The sequence below is a fragment of the Suricata suricatta genome, chromosome 15, assembly GCF_006229205.1.
Source record: "Suricata suricatta isolate VVHF042 chromosome 15, meerkat_22Aug2017_6uvM2_HiC, whole genome shotgun sequence".
Classification (NCBI taxonomy): domain Eukaryota; kingdom Metazoa; phylum Chordata; class Mammalia; order Carnivora; family Herpestidae; genus Suricata; species Suricata suricatta.
The window spans coordinates 78,385,540-78,400,899 of NC_043714.1; the positions used below are offsets into that span (position 1 = coordinate 78,385,540).

At 44.2% G+C, this 15,360-nt stretch overlaps 1 protein-coding gene and 1 pseudogene across 1 annotated transcript in view; both read right to left on the reverse strand.

Moving 5' to 3' along the window:
* Positions 1 to 1,848, reverse strand: part of ARHGAP39 (Rho GTPase activating protein 39) — a 102,643-nt gene extending 100,795 nt beyond the window's left edge. The window contains exon 1 of the mRNA XM_029923064.1: positions 1,830 to 1,848. The gene's annotated coding sequence lies outside the window, so the exon portion shown is untranslated. The remainder of the gene's footprint in view (positions 1 to 1,829) is intronic.
* A 12,531-nt stretch (positions 1,849 to 14,379) lies between these two features.
* Positions 14,380 to 15,065, reverse strand: LOC115278654 (annotated as a pseudogene).
* Between the last annotated feature and the right edge of the window lie 295 nt (positions 15,066 to 15,360).

A 15,360-nucleotide genomic window follows, 5' to 3' on the forward strand; every position in this document is an offset into this window, starting at 1 on the left:
GCCGCAGCCGCGCGTCCTCCCGTCACCAGCGCAACCCCCCGCCTCCGGCCCCGCCTCCATGCCTCCCCGCTCCCGACGCCAGGGGGCGCAGCTGCGAACTCGGTGCGCGTGCGCAGGCGTGCGGCCGGCAGGGAGTCGGAATCCGGCCGGAGGGCGCGCGCGGCCTGCTGGGAACCCGGTCTGAGGGCTCCGCCCACGAGGCGAGACCCCTGCTGAGACCCGCAGAGCTGGGGTCTGCCCGGGAGACGCCGCAGGCCTTCTGGTAGTCCCACCGTCCGCACGCTGGCCGACCTTTCCAAAGGGATCGCCCCGGAGACTCTCCATGTCCCTGTGGTGGGTGCAGTCGACGTTTCAGGCGTCTCAGTGTGGATTTGGTGTCATTTTACCTCCGGAAACTACATCGGACCCCCTGAATCTCAGATTTCACTTTTCCTGAATTTTGGAAAGTTATCAGCTATTGTCTCTTAAAATATTGGTTCTCCTCCATTCTCGTAGTCTCTTTCATAATTTTTTAGTTAAGTTGGGTGATCTGTATCCTCCGTGTCTGTATTATTTTCTAATCGTTTTGCTCTGTCATTCCTAACTCTTGGTAATTGCTTAGTTTCATCTTTACTAGCGCTCTCTTCGGCATTCTCTAATGTGTCTAGCTTCAAGCTTTTCAAAACCATTATTACCTATATCCATTTTTAAACGTTGCATTTGACTTCCGTTTCTAAGCTTAGCAGCCAGAAACTCCCACAACGCAATCCAGAAGCCCACACCACTCGGTTCCTGGCCACACCCTGCATCCCACGATCAGAGAAACCGCAAAAGGCCGGAAGCTCAATTTCAAAAATCCTCAAGTGAGTTCTTGTGCCGTAGCTCACTCCTGCAGTGCTCCACTGCTGTCCCGACTCCTCGGAAGCTCTCTGACCAGGACTGTCGCACCATTCTTGCATCTCCCTTTTGGGCCATTCTCACACTTAACACCCATACCCTTGGACAAGCGTCTTTGCTATTTTGCCTGGAGCTCTGTCTCCATTGCAAGCACCTGAAAATACCAACCCTGGATGAACCCGACTGTTCTCCATCGTGACTACCAGAGAAACCACACACCCAGGCTGGCTGGCTTCACTTAAAACTTAAAATGAGGGGCGCCTGGTCGGCTCAGTCGGCTGAGCGTCTTACTCCGGCTCAGGTCATGATCTCAGGTCATGATCTCACGGTTTTTGGGTTCGAGCCCCGCATTGGGCTCTGTGCTGACTGCTGGCTCAGAGCCTGGAGCCTGCTTCGGATTCTGTGTCTCCCTCTCTCTCTGCCCCTCCCCTGTTCACGCTCTGTCTCTCAAAAATAAATAAATGTAAAAAAAAAAACCAACCTTAAAATGAGTACTTCACACTCTCCTGCAATCTTGTGATGTTGTCAAGTAGGGCAAGGCCTTTACTCTCCAAGAGACCATCAGAATTTCTCAGGCCTCTCTCGTTGAACCTCCCAGAGGGGACCAAAACTCTTATCACCAAAACCAAAGACCACCCATATCCATCTCCTGCTCTTCACCTTCCTTCCTGAAAATGTGCAGGCATTATTTCCCTGCTCCTGCCTAAGGCAGTCCCTCCCCTGGAAAAGTGGAACCTGCTCCCTTTCAAAGATCCTGCTTAGCTAGCTCCTCTCCTAATTGTTTGTTTGTCTTTCTCTATTTAATTATATCCATGAGCATACAAATACACTGATATTTTTCATTACAAACAGACAAAAGAACTCCTTTAACTCCACATCTCCCTCCCAGGTCTATGCTGCCCCTCAGCCTCCCTGGTGGCTGCGCTGCTCAAAAGACTTCCTGCAACTCTTACCTGTTTCTCTTCTCATCCTCCAATTCCATGGAGCACATCCCCGTTGAAATCACTCGTTGCTGACTCCAGTGTACGTTTTTCTGCTGTCATCCGGTTGCCCAATCAGGAACATCCCACATGTTGAGGCTGACTTACTCTTGTTGATGGGAGCGCCAGATGTGCAAATTCAGGGTTCTGATGACTGTGTGTGTCATATGCATGTAACACAACAGGGTGTCAGTATTCTGGCCAAGGACAGCAGATAGTATATGTCCACATATTCTAGAAAGATGCAAACACCTATATTCAGGGTTTCTAGGATGTGGCTGGCCAATGTCTGCTTCATAATCCCTTGCCCTTCACCATTCTAGGTAAGTGTAAGCTAGGAGGTGAGAGGGTGAATGAAGATGTAGACCCGCTAGTGTGTTTCCGTCCTCCTTGCCCACCTCCTGCCAAACATAGGTGAAAGAATTTCTATACAGAAACAATTAAAGTATGGATAAATATATATTAGAGGGAGAGATATCCAAAATAAAACCCAGATGGAAATTTAACATCGATGCAACAATGAAACAATTGAAGTGGAAAACATTACCAAGGTAAAAAGGAAACTACATTCTGTTAAGAGAGTATGAATTATTAACAATATTGTGAACTTTAAAAATAAACCTACTGGGGTGCCTGGGTGGCTCGTCGGCTAAGCCTCCGACTTCGGCTCAGGTCAGATCTCACATTCGTGGGTTCGAGCCCTGCGTCAGGCTCTGTGCTGACAGCTAGCTCAGAGCCTGGAGCCTGCTTCTGGTTCTGTGTCTCCTTCTCTCTCTGCCCCTCCCCCTCTCATGCTCTGTCTCTCTCTGTATCAAAAATAAATAGAAACATTAAAAAAATTTTTAAAAAATTAAAATAAATAAATAAATAAATAAATAAACCTACTGGTTATTTTGCCAGCAAAAATGGGCTTATTTGGTAATAGCAGAGAATTGCAATTCAGGATAAACAAGCTAAAGCAAAACTGTAGGCAAGTCTTCAGAGCAAAGGAGAGCAAAGCTATTTTATAGAGGAAAGTTGGTTGTACAGAGTACCTACCTGCAAGTGAGTAGGACACCAAAGTTGTATCTCCTTCGGCCTGGTCTCCCAAAGGCTGCAAGGAGTGGTGAGCTCCCTCTGCTGGCCTCCCAGCTCCATCTTAAACGAAGTTTTCTTTATTCAGTTTCACACTCTATACAGTTGGACTCTAAACAACACACTGTTGAACTGTGTGGATCCACTTATATGTGGATTTTCTTCAGTAAATATATTAGAAAATGTTTTGGAGATTCGTGACAATTTAAAAAGACTTTCAGGGGGCCCTTGGGTGGCACGGTAGGTTAAGCATCCGACTTTGGCTCAGGTCATGATCTCCCGGCTCCTGCGTTCTAGCCCCATGTCAGGCTCTGTGTTGACAGCTCTGAGCCTGGAGCTTCCTTCAGATTCTGTGTCTCCCTCTCTCTCTGCCTCTCCCCGGCTTCTGCTCTCTTTCTCTTTCTCTCTCTCTCTCTCAAAAATAACGAGATTATACAAAGTTAAAATTTATCAAAACTTATACACACAAATACTCAGAGATCATATATAGTGCCATTCATAGTGAAGAGAAATAGAAGCAAACTAAAGATGCAGTATGAAATCATAGCTCCATAAAATTAACTGCAATACTCTTCAAAAGAAAGTTACAGGGGCTCATGGGCTGCGCAATTGGTTAAGCTTCTAACTCTTGCTTCCGCTCAGGTCGTGATCTCATAGTCATGGGTTTGAGCCCCACATCGGGCTGCACTGATGGTACAGAGCCTACCTGGGATCCTCCTTCTCTCTGCCCCCCTCCCTCTTATGCACTCGGGTTTTCCTCCCTCTCCTTCTCTCTCTCTCTCTCCCCCTCTCTCAAAATAAATAAATAAACTTTTAAAAACGAAAAATAGAGTGAAGAAAATTCATGGAGCTGTTGCTGCAACTGTGCCAGAAGGACTTAAAACCTCACAATTACTGTGAGATACCTTTTAATCTTAAATTGAAAATACAGCTTTGGTGTGGGTGTCGGATTGCTATAAGACATACCTATAGACTCCGATACGATTTGAGAAAAAGCCACGTCATTCTGTGACAACTGTATGTAAAAGGAAGTTGCAAGATCTAAAGCTGGAGAACTCAACGCCAGCACAGGATGGTTTGACAAGTGTAGAAATAGGTTTGGCTTATACAACGTCAAGAGACACAGCTTCTGCGGCCCAACCGACAGCAGATGAGTGCCTAGAGGCCGTTTGGAAACTTGTCGAGAAAGAACAGGGCCCACCTGGGGGGCTCAGTCGGTTGAGCGTCCAACTTCGGCTCAGGTCATGATCTCGCAGTTTGTGAGTCTGAGCCCCGCGTCAGGCTCTGTGCTGACAGCTGGGAGCCTGGAGCCTGCTCGGATTCTGTGTCTCCCTCTCTCTCTGCTCCTCCCCCTCACGCATTCTGTCTCTCTCTCTCTCTCAAAAATGAATAAACATTAAAAAATTGCTTTAAACAAAAACCATTGAGAAAGGACATCTGCCTAAACAGGTTTTTCATGCAGATAAAAGTGCCTTATCAAGGGGTAAACATGCCACAAAGAACATTTATTAGTAAGGAAGAGAAGTGGGCACCAGGACTTAAGGCAGAAAGGGAGAGGCTAACTCTACTGTTCTGTGCAAATTCAGTCTCATTTATTATTGTGACTGTCCTTATCCATAAAACTGCTGACTGCTGGGCTTTGAAGGGAAACAATAATCACCAGCTGCCACTCTCTCGGTTGTCCAAGAAGGCCTGGATGAGAATTTGTTTTCTGGATTGGTTCCATCAATGCTTCGTCCATGAAGTCAGGAAGTAACTTGCCGGTAAGGGAAGTACCTTACCTTTTAAAGTTCTTTTCCTATTGGACCATGCCCCCATCAACCCAGATCTCCCCGAGTTCAATACCAAAGGCTTCGAAGTGGTCTAACTTGCCCTCAAACAGTGTCTCTAACTCAGCCTCTAGATCAGGGGGTCATTATACATAAGGCTCATTATACATGGTACTCAATGGAAAGGTGTTCAACGCTAAGGAAGAGAACCCTAGTATGAACTCACAACATGAAAACCTGGAAGGATTACACCATTAAAGATGTCATTATTGTTATAGAGAAGGCTGTGAAAGCTATCCAACCCGAAACAACAAATTATTGAAATTATTGAGAAAACTGTGTCCAGATGTTGTGCGTGACATCACAGGATTCACAACAGAGCCAATCAAGGAAATCATGAGACTGTGGATATAGCAAAAAAGGTGAGGGGTGAAGGGTTTCAAAATATGGGTCTTGTGGAAATTCAAGAGCTAATAGACACTCGACCAAAGGAACTAACAGAGGACAAATTGATAAAGATGAGTGCTTCTGAACTAGTGCCAGATGATGAGGAAGATGTACAAAAAGCAGTGCAGAAAGCAAATGGACATTAGGCAATTTGGCAGGAGGATTCGGATTATTCAAGACTGCTTTTGACTTCCTTTACAACATAGACTCTTCTGTGATATGGACACTGAAATTAAACAGTGGAGGAAGGATTAGAACTTATACAAAAGATTTTAATAATTTTTTAAAGTTTTATTTATTTTGAGAAAGGGGGGCCCACTGGAGGAGGGGCAGAGAGACAGGGAGAGAGAGAGAGAGAGAGAGAGAGAGAGAGAGAGAGAGAGAGAGAGAATCTCAAGCAGGCTCCACACTGTCAATGCAGACCCTGACACAGGGCTCGAAGGTCCAAATCGCAAGATCATGACATGACCCAAAGTCGGACGCTTAACCGAGTCACCCAGGAGCCTCTGAAACATTTTTAGAGAAATGGAAAGCTAAAAAGTCAAGAAAGAAAAGATGATGGATTTCTGCACTGAGTGTGCCTTCCTCCCCTCCACCCCCTTCTCAGCCCACTCAGTGTGAAGTCGAGAAAGATGGAAAACTTTATGATGATCTGCTTCCATACTAAGTCATCATCATGCAGTACGATTAACAAACTTGCCTCTTGTGTATGTGTCCTTGTGTGGAAATCTAGTAACTGTAGGGCAAGAATTGCATGAGATATTTTGTGTCATCATCAACTAGGTGTTCATCAGGTAGAACATCATGGGCAAGATTCGTATGGAAGTAGATAGCCAATCCTTACAAAAACATAACGTGAGTGATATTCAATACAAAATTTGTGTGCTAGTTTTCTTACTATTTTATAATCTTTCTTCCAAAAAATTGCATTACTGTACAACATGGCTCTCTTCTGATGGGAGAAAATGTGTATCAGCCAATCACAGGTAAGTGGAGTTCTTTTAAGTAACAGTTTCTAATGCTATATGATGAATATGACCGTAATACTGTATGCCATACAACTTCTATAACAATTCATTTATTAGTGCATAGGGTAAGCTAGTGTGTAGCAATCATATTAATTGCACTAAGCTACCAGAAAGCAATCCCATCACTTCCTCGTCATTATCAATGCATGGCTCGTTTTACCTGTAAGTAAATACGAATTTCTGTTTCACATTATCTTTTCATTCTTGATGTCTAGTGTTAGTAACATCTATGATATTCAGAGTGTTTGTATCGTGTAAGGCAATATTGACATAGGTACTGATAGACGATTCATCTTGTTAGTGGATGATATAAACACAATATCAATACAATACTGTAAATTTATTTTCTCTTCCTCATGATTTTCTCTTTTTTTGCCTTCTTTTTTAAACTAACATACAGTGTTATATTATTTTCAGGTATACAATATAATGATCTGACAATCCTATACATTACTTGGTGCTCATTATGGTAAGTGTTCTCAATTACCTTTATCTATTTCACCAATCCTCCCCACAACTCTCCTCTGCCAACCACCAGTTTGTTCTGTGTATTTGAGTCTGGTTTTTTTGTCTTATTTTGCTTTAGTTGCTCTTTTTTTGTTTGTTTGTTTGTTTGTTTCTTAAATTTCACATAGAAGTGGAATTATATGAGTTTTGTCTTTCTATGACTGATATTTCACTTAGCATTAAATCTTCTAGGTCCATCCACATTATTGCAAATGGCAAGATCTCATTCTTTGTTATGGCTGAATAATATCCCATTGTGCATATATACCACATTTTCTTTATCAACTCAGCTATTGATGGGTACTTGGGTTCCTTCCATATCTTGGCTACTGTATATAATGCTCTGATAAGCATGGGGGTGAATATATCTTTTCAAATTAGTGTTTTTATTTTCTTTAGGTAAATAGTAGTGAAATTACTGGATCATATGGCAATTCTATTTTTAATTTTTTGAGGAATTTCCATACTGCTTTCCACAGTGGCTGCACCAGTTTACATTCCCATCAACAGTACACAAAGGTCCTTTTTTCCTCACATCCTCTCCAACACTTGTTATTTCTCATGTTTTTCTTTTTCTTTAAGTTTTTTTTTTAAGAGAGAGAGAGATAGTGAGTGGGGGGAGAGGCAGAGAGAGAGAGAGAGAGAGAGAGAGAGATGGAGGCATAGACAGAGACAGAATCCCAAGCAGGCTCCACACTGTCAGCATGGAGACTGATGTAGGGCTCCATCTCATGGCAGTGAGATCATGACCTGAGCTGAAACCAAGAGTGAGACCCTTAACCAACTGAGCCGCCCAGATGCCCCACTTGTGTTTTTCATTTTAGCCATTCTGACAGGTGTAAGGTGGCATTTCATTGCCATTTTGATTTGCAGTCCCCTGATGATTAGTGATGTTAAGCATCTTTTCATATGTCTGTTGGCTATGTGTATGTTGTGTGTCTTTTTTGGAAAATTGTTCAGGTCTTCTGCCCATTTTTATATCGGGATCATTTGGGTTTTTGGTGACCAACTCTATAAGTTTTTAAAATGTATTTTGGATAGTAACCCCTTTACAAGATACGTCATTTGCAAATATCTTCTCCCATTCAGTAAGGTTACCTTTTTATTTTGCTGATGGCTGCCTTCAGTGTGCAAAGGCTTTTTATTTTCATGTAGTCCCAATAGTTTAACCTTATGATTTTCTTAATGATATTTTATTTTCTCTAGCTTATTTTATTGTAAGAGTCCAGTATATAATAATATAACATACAAAATACGTGTTCATAGACTGTTTATGCTATAGGTAAGGCTAATAGTTAACAATAAGCTGTTAGTAGGTAAGTTTTTAGGGAGTCAAAAATTATATGCAGATTTTCAAATACATGGGGGGGCTGGTGTATGAACAAACTCTCCATCGTGTATACATTTGGAACATGCCTCCTGTCCTTTCATTCATGCATGCAACAAATGCTTTTTGTGTGCCACCTGTGTGCATTCTTCTAGACGCTGAAGGTAAGAGCAAGCAAAGCCAAATCCTTGTCCTTGTCTTCGTGGCACTTGCATTTTGGTTTGGGAAAACATTCCAGTTTTCAAAGGAATTCTCTGTCCCTACCTGATCTGCTGTCACATATTTATTTGTTCATTGTCAGTCTTCCCGTTAGAATGTCAGTTCCAGGGGGCAGGGTCTTCCTCATCACCAAATCCCAGCACTACAACAGTACAGCCATGCCTGGCACGTGGAGGGCACTCAGCAAGCATTTACTGAAATGTATTCATGCACTTCTTTGGTTGTCAGGACCTGCTTTGTGCACAGTGCCAATGAGATGCTCCAGAGACCAGTGAGAAAGCACCTGCTCTCCGAATCCCAGGTCCAGAGGTGACCGAGTATCTTACTTGGTTGAGCACTCAGATGATTTCAGCTCAGATCATGATCTCACAGTTTTGTGAGTTCAAGCCCTGCATCAAGCTCTGCACTAACAGCTTGGAGCCTGCTTGTGATTCTCCCTCTCTCTCTGCCCCTTTCCTACTTGTGCATGCTCGCTCACTCTCTCCCTCAAAATAAATAAATGAAAACTTTTAAAAAGATCCAGCTAGAATGCTGGACACAAATAACTCAGTGCGATTCAAGGTAAAATGGAACAAAATCTTTAACAGAAGAGATAAATCTGTGATCAGGCTGAAATACGAGTTGCATGAAAATTTGATTTGGTTTAATCATTAGAATAACTACTTCCTTTCTCCTTTTGCAAGGAAACTTTAAATTTTCATTCTTTGTCTGTGGAGCGCCTGAGTGGCTCAGTCAGTTAAGCGTTTGGCTTTGGCTCAGGTCATGATCTCACGGTTCATGGCTTCGAGCCCCTGGTCAGGCCCTGTGCTGACAGCTCAAAGCCTGGAGCCTGTTTCAGATTCTGTGTCTCCGTCTCTCTCAGACTCTCCCCTGCTCGCATTGTCTCTCTGTCTCTCAAAAATAAATTTTTAAAAAATAAAAATAAATTTTCATTATTTGTTTGAAATTCTCAGGTCAAGACAAAGCACAGTCAATTCCAAAGGAGAAAACTTCTGAAGAATAATTATATGGAGCAACTCACGAACTTTTCTTATTTGTCAACCCAGAGGTGTTTAAGTCTCAACAAGCTCGTAGAGCTGCGACAAGAGCAGAACACTCTTGGGGGGAAAATCACAATAAAGGCCAAGAGGAGGCTCTTTTCCCAAAAGAGAGGTTCCCCAAAGGGCAAGTGTCCACCTTCCCTTTCAAAACTAATGGTCCAGAGAGAGACCAGGAATGTAGCAAACTGGAGAAATTTTTTGCTCTGGGCACAAAACCTGTTGTACCTCAGAGAGACACACAGGAGAGAGCGAGCTGGTCAACAGAGCATGCATGGCAGAGGCTATCCATGTGAGTCAAGCCCGAAGGCACACCAAGCAGGTCCCAGGTCCCATTGATGTAATGGATGTAATCTGTGTGGGAAGTCTTTCAGCAAGTACACACAACTAATGCAGCATCAGAAAATTCATAGTAGGAAGAAGCCCAATGAACGTATGAAATACGGGGAAAATTAATCAAGACTCAATCCTCATACAATGTCAGAAAACTCACACTCTAGAGAAACTATACGTGTAATCAATACGGCAAAGACTTTAGGGAGACATGAAAGCTTGTTAAACATCAGAGAACTAGCCCTGGAGGGAAGCCCTACAGGTGTACCAAATGTGACGAGGCCTTCAAACTGTACTAAATTGAAACATACTGAAGAAAGACCTTATAAATAGAATGAATGTGAGAACGCCACTAATCAAAGAGCAAATAGCATTAAACATCAGGGAATTCATACAAGAGAGAACGCTTGAATATGAAGAGTATGGGAAAAGCTTCAGTCAACCATCACATTTGATTCACCATCAAAGTATACATTCTGAAGGGAAGTCCTGTAAATGCAATGGGTGTGGAAAAGGCTTTGGTCAAACATGAAACCTGATCAATCATCAAAGAATACACACTGGAGAGAAAGTTTATGTGTGTACCATTCGCAGGCGAGGCTTTGTTCAGCTGTCACACTTGATTTGCCAGCAAGGAACGCATTCTGGAGAGAAGTGAATGTATTGAATATGGGAAATCCTACAGTTAGAGCGCAATACTTGTTAGCCATCAGGTCATTCGCACCATGGAGAATACAAGTGAATTCGATCAATGTGGTAAGCTTTCAGTGTGAGTTGGCCCCTCAGCCATTACCTCACAATTCCTCCTATTGGGAAACTCTTCACACGGGAAGAAGACATATCCATACAACAAAGATGGGAAAGCCTTTCATTGTTGCTTGTTATGCAACATCTGTGAGTTCCTATTGAGGAGAACCCGATGGATGTAATGAATACTGGAAACGCTTTTAACTGGAGCTCACACCTTATCAGAGAATGCATAGAGGATATAACGGATCCAAGAGGTCTTGGTGTTGTAAGCAGAAGGTAAACCTCTAGCTGCCCACCATTGCCAGCTGCTCCCTCTGAACAAATGCCCAGGAGTTGTCATTGTGGTTGGCCGTACTCTGCAGGTGGCCTGTTGTCGTTAGACCAGGATGTGGGATGGAGACAAGGATAGCCTTACTCCCATGTTAACCTTACATGTAAAACTGCCACTTATTTTACGAGTAAAAATGAGTTTATTTGGGAATAGCAGGAGGCTGCAACCTGAGATAAGCAAGCTCTGGCAAAACCAGAGGCAGATCTGCAAAGCAAGTGAGAGTAACACTCCTTTTACAGGGGAAAGAGGAAATTGGGAGGGGCTGTTGTCAACAAAGTCTGAGTAAACTGGGAGCTGCAAGTCTAGTGGCTTCTCATTGGCTTGGCTGTTGCCTAAGAGCAAGAAGTCCACCTTCTTCCTGTTGGGCCAGTAAAGTGGTAGGCAAGGTAGTAGCCGCGTGGAAGGTCCTTGTTGGGTGTATAACTGACAGGAGAGCTGCCCCTGCTGGCAACCAGACTCCATTCTCAGTGAGGTTTCCTTCTATTAATTTTCACACTGGCTATCGGGAAGGCTAGTGATACATGACGGAGCTGATCCCAAACAGCAGAAGAATAAAATGTGAACAGAAAAGCAAACAGAGAAACAAGTCCCCAAGTGGATTCACAGAAAAGGGCAAAATCCCTACAGTTAGTGCTGAGTCCTGGAGCTGCTTTTTCTTCCTAAACAGTGATGAGCAATGACTCTGGGCCTTCATGAACCCTAAATGAGGACTGGATGAGAAGTTTCCCACATTTCTGTACTAAGTTTCTTAAATCTGAAAACATGTAGAATGGGTGTGAACCCCACCTCCATGTAGCACCTGAATTTTCATCAGAGTGATCCAGTGGAAGTATGAGCTGCAGTGAACACTTCATTCTAAATCAAGCATCTGTTAAAGATTGTTTATTTGTTGCTCACACCTCTCAAAAGTAAGATGGTTTAAAATGATATATACAAGGTTATTAAAGTAGAAAATAATGATTATAAGCCATCATGAGCTTTAAACCATAGAAGTAACTAGTTGGTTGTTTATACAACACAGCTGTTGAAAAATTTCACTTTTTTTGCGATGGGTTTGGTCCCAGAACACAGGCATCATGAAAACCCCTCTTAAATGTAAGCCAAAATGGGGGGGGGGCGTAGGTGGGGAAGACTCCTATCAAAATCATTGTCTTTGGATGTGTAGCTTCAGACAAGTCTACCATTCCTGGCCATCTGATCTGCAAATGCAGTGGGACTGACAAAATAACCATCAGAAAATTTGAGGAGAATGCGGAGATAGGAAAGTGCTTGTTGAGGACACCTGGGTCTCAAACTGAAGGCTGAGCGTGCACGTGGTATCACCACTCATATCTCCCTCTGGAAACTTGAGACCAGCAAGTATCATATGACCATCACTGATGGCGCAGGACAGAGACTTTACCAGAAAGATGATTTCAGGCACATCTCAGGCTGACTACGCTTCCTGAATGTTGCTGCTGTGCTGGTGATTAAATTGAAACAGGTATCTACAAGAATGGGCAGACTTGTGAGCCCGCCCTTCTGGCTTACACACTGGGTGTGAAACAATTGTTTATTAAATGGATGACACTGAGCCACCGTACAACTAGAAGAGATAGAAAGTTACATATAAAGGCGGCAATGCCAGTGGAACCACACTGCTTGAAGCTCAGAATTGCATTTACCACCAACCTGTCCAGACGACAAGCCATGTGTGTACCACTCCAGGAAGTTAAAAAAAAAATTGGTGTATTGGTAGTTTCCATGTGAGCTGAGTGGAGACTGGTGTTCTCCTGGAATGGTGGTCACTTTTGCTCCAGTCAGTATTTCAAATGAAGTCAAGTCTGTGGAATCAGGTCTGTGGAACTGTACCATGAGGTTTTCAGTGAAGCTCTTCCTGGGGACACTGTGGGCTTTTGTGTCAAGAAAATGTCTGGAAAAGATGTTCATCATGGCAATGTGGATAGTGACAGAAAAACTTATCCACCAGTGAAATCCCGCAGCTTCAGCCTCAGGTGATAATCTTGAAGTATCTAGGCCAAATCAGCGCTGGCTATGCACTTGCGTGGGGTTGTCACATAGCTCACTGCTCGCAGGCTTGCTGAGCTGAAGATGAATGATCACTGTTCTGGGGAAAAGCTGGAAGGTGACCCCAAATTCTTGAAATCTGGTCGCGCTGCTATCATTGGTACGGCTCCTGGCAAGCCCACGTGTAATAACTTTGGTGATGATCCTTCTCCAAACCGTTTTGTCATTCTTGACATGAAACAGCTGCTTTGGATGTCATCAAAGCAGTGGACAAGAAGGCCTCTGGCACTGGCAAGGTCACCCTGTCTTCTCAGAAAGCATAATAGACTAAATAAATATTGTTCCTAATATCTGCCATCCCACTCCCTTTTTTTTTTAAGTTTTTATTTATTTTGAAAGAGAGAGACAGGGCGTGTGCACATGCAGGAGCAAGCAGGGGAGGAGCAGAAAGCAGGAGAGAGAGAATCACAATCAGATACCATGCTGTTAGCACAGAGCCCAGTGCAGGGATTGATCCTACAACCATGCGATCATGACCTGAGCTGATATCAAGAATCGGACATTTAACCAACTGAGCCACCCTGGTGCCGCACTGCAACCCCATTCTTAACCAGTGGTGGAAGAATGGTCTCAGAACTGCCCCAATTAGCCATTTAAGTTTAATAGTAAAAGACTGGTTAAAAATAACAATGTACCATAATCCTCAGAAGGAAAGGAGAATGCTTTGTGGACCATTTGATTTTTTCAGTACTTTTTAATGGAAAAAACTTGACCAAAACTCTGTTACAAAATTTTGAGACCCATTCAAAGAAAGTTTAATGAGAGAAAAAATAGTTTTAGATTAGATTTCCCCCTTTCGGACCAATTCTAGGAGAAAGGAGAAAAGCCTTTGGAAGGGAACCTACCTGTGAAATGCATCTTGCTAGCCCTCCTTGTCCACCAGGCAATGGCACAGACTCACCCACTGCACTGGTCTTCAGAAGCACCATCTTGAGAAGCCCAGAAGTGTGCATAAGAGCAAGCAGGCCCACACACGCTCCAGGGCTCCACATGCCCAGCCCTGGGTGGAAGGAGTAAACTGTTGCCTTATACTTTTCAAAAAGGGAAGCGGGTATTTCTGAGTCTTGTCCTCAATTCCAGGTTCCTCACAGGGAAAGGGAAAAGTAGGAGGTGTTGTTCTGAACACGAACTTCCCTGGGTCAGTGATGGAGGCAGAACTCACTCCCCTCCATTTGTCCTGCTGGGTGCACCACAGGAGCGTGGTGGAGGTAATAGCTGTAGTCAGGAAGGCTTGGTGAGGAAAAACTGGAACTGGGCCTTGAAGAACAGGGAGGATGATGGCAAAGGGGGCAGAAGCAGCACAAGCAAAGACACAAAGTAGAAAGAAGCCTGTTTTCCCCTCGATGCTGGCAAGATGGGAATGTGAGTGGGGGGCAGGGTATGGTGTGGTCTTTCGGGCTCTCCTGGAGAGTGTGGACTCAGTCTCAGAGGCTGAGGAGCCACGGAATGTTTTTCAGAAGAAGGGGGCATCGTCCAACGAGGCTTTCAAAGTTCACGTTCAGGCTGTCTAGGAATGCAGAGTGTGATAGCATTTGGGGAGGTACTCGGCAGAACTCATCTCACCTGCCGCCCAGGTGTAATATGGAGGCTTCTCTCTCCTCTCTCTCGCTCTCTCTCTCTCTCTAGAGAGAAAGCAGGATTTATTGGTGGGCATGAACAGGGAGGGCATTGCTGAGGCTCTCATGAGTGCAGAGCCCGCCATTTGTCCAAGGGGCCACGATTAGGGATGTATTTGACCCCATTACCATCTGGGATGAGCCGCTTTTCAGCCACCATGTCTTCAAACTCGTCCGCATTACACTTAGTAAAGCCCCACTTCTTGGAAATGTGGATCTTCTGGCGGCCAGGGAACTTGAACTTGGCCCTATGCAAGGCCTCAATCACATGCTCCTTATTCTGCGAACTTGGTATGGATGGACATGATGACTTGGCCAATGTGGACCCTGGCCAGAGTGCCCTGGGGCTTTCCAAAGGCACTTGGCATACGTGTCTGGAGCCTCTCCGCTCCAGCCCAGGACAACATCTTGTTGATATGGATGACATAGAAGGGGTGAAATTGCACCCGGATGTGAAAACCATCTTTGCCACAGCTTTTCACCATGTACTTGTTGGCACAAACATGGGCGGCCTCCAGGGCTTCAGAGGAAAACTGCTCATACTCATCTGACACCATGTGGCCACATAGTGGGAACTCATCCACTTTTGCCTTCTTATGCCCCAGGTCAAAAATGTGTATCTTGGCATCGGGGACATCTCTGCAGAAGCAAGACTTTGGATATGGCTTGCTCTTACAATACTGATAACACGGGGCGGGGCCCATGGTGACACCAAGATCTTCAGTGGCACGCTGAAGGACAAGAGCCATGGAGGCTTCTCTTTACTCAGAGATTGTAAATCAGTTTCCTGATTACCCAAACATCATGTTGTTTCCTTCGTGTGGGATTTAAGAGTAACGATCTCATCCAATGTGTGGCTCAGTGGGGTCCATGTGTGGTCAGAGCATGTGGAGACAGTAGAGAGGCCATTCAGAGATAGATATGCTCACCAGCCCAAGTCAGTTCCTCAGCTTTGCAGACTCTGATTCATCCCTTTGCTGAGATGCCCGCTACATTTCA